The sequence below is a fragment of the Prionailurus viverrinus genome, chromosome E3 (genome assembly GCF_022837055.1).
Source record: "Prionailurus viverrinus isolate Anna chromosome E3, UM_Priviv_1.0, whole genome shotgun sequence".
Classification (NCBI taxonomy): Eukaryota; Metazoa; Chordata; class Mammalia; order Carnivora; family Felidae; genus Prionailurus; species Prionailurus viverrinus.
The window spans coordinates 31,010,013-31,012,500 of record NC_062576.1 but is presented as its reverse complement, the minus strand read 5'-3'; positions in this window follow the sequence as shown (position 1 = coordinate 31,012,500).

The following is a 2,488-nucleotide window of genomic DNA, read 5'->3' as shown; positions in this document are numbered from 1 at the left end:
CTCTGGGACCCGGGATGCAGAAAGAAATGGAATGGAGGTGTGTGCTTCCAAGGAGAGGGCCCCTAACTAACCCCTTGACTTCATATCCAATGTTGGAAGACTGCGTCCCATACAAGACAAAGGACTGACTCCGGAAGAACTGGTTGCTGGTATTAATTCTCACACTCATTTGCCATGTGCCCTGGGGCCTGAAACTAGTGCTCTTTGAGACTCTCTTTCTTCATTCCAAGAAGGAGGAGTTTGGGATAGAAAAATCTGCATTCCTACTCTCTCACTTGATTGGGTCATTTCCCCCTACTTCTCACTATGGCATTTGATATAGTCAACGGGATTAAGTCCTTTATCATTTCCAAAAGTTTGCTCCTTGATGAACAGGATTTTGCTGCGTGTAATGATAATTATTATTGTAGAGGCTTCTATGCCATGAGCACTTGATAGGTACTTGGCTTTATGCTTAGGGATTTCCATTGCTTTAATAGCTATGGACTTAATGACAATAGTTCTTTTTCATGCCATGGATTCCTTTGGCATTCTGGGGAAGCCTGCAGATCCTTTCTCAGAATAATGATTTTAAATGCATATGGGGGTGCCAGGTTGGCTCAGTGGGTTAAGCATCTGACTTTGGCTCAGGTCATGATCTCTCAGTCTGTGGGTTCAAGCCCTGCATCAGGCTCTATGCTGACAGCTCGGAGCCTGGAGCCTACTTCAGATTCTGTGTCTCCCTCTCTCTGCCCCTCCCTCCACATCAAAATTAATAAATAAACATTAAAATTTTTTAAAAAAATAAATGCACAAAATGAAATACATGGAATTACAAAATAAGCCCATCATCTGGAAATGCAACATGAAAATATTTTAAGGACCTACATGTGTGATACAGTAATATATGTGATTTGTAACCATTGCATTAAATGACAAGATCTAATGACAGGTGTCAATGTAGTGACGAGTACAAACAACCCTTTGAGCTATCTGTTACAAGTGCACATTGAAGTGACAGCATCCGTGATTCTATAGGTGACATAGTCCCAGGTCCGTGCTAATATCATGATGGTTTTTTGCCTATGTTTATAACTGAGGGACATACAACATTTCAGTTAGAGCCTAGTGAAAATAAAGATGTTACTTTTTACCATCCAAGTCCTCAAACCAACGGAATTCTACCCACAACTCCCCTTGAGGGTCTGTGGGTCTAGGTGAAGCACCCAAGGGCTAGAAAGACTCAGAGCTCCTTGCTTTTCTCACCATGCTTCGATTTTCTCATCCTTCAAGTAGAGATAATCATAGTATCTCTTTCATTGGCTGTTGTGAGAAATAAAGTAATAGATTCAAAGACATTAATGAGCTCCTAGTAAACACTCAGGAGTTATTTCAGCTCATTCTATTTCAGCTCATTCTATGACAATTCTATGAATGGTTTTTTATTATCCCCCACTCCCAGAAGAAGAGACTGAGGCTCCGAGAGGTTACACTTGCATAGAGAAATAGCAAGTCAGTGACAGAGTGTACTGAACCCCAGATCTTTCTGGTTCACCCTCAAGCTGTTGATCACATACTGTGTTGTATACATATTTGTGTTGCAAACATGTTAAATGTTCTTAAAACTCCCTGGAGTCAGCTCAAACCCTGGGGTAGTGACAGTGAAACTCCTAGTTCTTTCCCCCTCCCTGAGGAGAAAGGTAGATGTCTGAGGTTAGGGAACCTTTTATCAGACATGTTTGGGGACTTTTGTTTTTAAGATTTTATTTTTTAAGTAATCTCTCCACCCAATGTGGCGCTTGAACCTACAACCCTGAGATCAAGAGCCACATGCTCTCCTGACTGAGCCAGCCAGGCGCCCTGTCTGGGGACTATTTTTAAAGGAATGTTGGAGACAGTTAATAATAATATCTTTCCATTCAAGGTAAGCTCTCCATGCCCAGTGCTTAGAAGATCCTGACTACAAAGACTTCGCTGTCCCAGAAATTTTCAGATTCTGGTTTTTTTTAAACCCAGTTAGAAATATATTCATCACCTAAAACTAAAATAAATCTTCCTCATAAATTCAGACAGTCTCAGCCTTGAAAGATAATAATCATAATGATAATAATAGCAACACATATTTCTGTTACCATTTACTGAGTTTTTATTATGGGCCAGGCACCAGGTTAAGTACTTTCTATGCATTGCCTCATTTTCTCCTCTCAACAGTGCTCTGAGGAAGAGGCATTTTTCCCATTTTCAAGATGGGAAAACTGAGACTCGGAGAGGTGAAATGACTCTTACAAGAACATACCTCTAGCGAGTGGCAGGGTTGGGAATCCAAACCCAGTCCGTATGATTCCAAAGCCAACCCTACCACAATGAGCCAGTTCGTACTCAGACAATCCATGCCTGCACTTGTTTCCACTGCAGTAAATAATTGGGAACTGTAAGGGCGCCTGGCTGGCTCAGTCTGTTGGGCGTCTGACTTCAGCTCAGGTCATGATCTCGCAGTCAGTGAGTTCAA